This window comes from Pteropus vampyrus, unplaced genomic scaffold (assembly GCF_000151845.1).
Source record: "Pteropus vampyrus isolate Shadow unplaced genomic scaffold, Pvam_2.0 Scaffold261, whole genome shotgun sequence".
Classification (NCBI taxonomy): domain Eukaryota; kingdom Metazoa; phylum Chordata; class Mammalia; order Chiroptera; family Pteropodidae; genus Pteropus; species Pteropus vampyrus.
Window position 1 is genome coordinate 2,844,328 of NW_011889042.1, and position 417 is coordinate 2,844,744.

Below are 417 nucleotides of genomic sequence, written 5' to 3' on the forward strand. Positions count from 1 at the left end.
AATGTCATTCGACAGATAAATGAATAAACGAAATGTAGTGAATCCATGCAATGGAATATTATTCAGCCATAAAAAGAAATGGAGTACGGACACATGCTACACTACGAATTAACCTTATCAAACATTACACTAAGTGAAAGAAGACAGACACAAAATATTGACCATTTTATTTATATGAAATGTCCAGAAAAGATATGTCCAGATAGAAAGCAGATAAATGGTTTCCGGGAGCTAAGGAGAGGAGAAGGAATGGGAAGTGACTGTTTAGCAGGTATTGGGTTTTGGAGTAATGAAAATGTTTTGGAACTAGATAGAACTGATGGTTGAACAACACTGTGAAAGTACTAAATGCCACTGAATTGTACACTTAAAAATGGTTAATTTTATGTGAATTTCCTATATCTATAGATGATTATG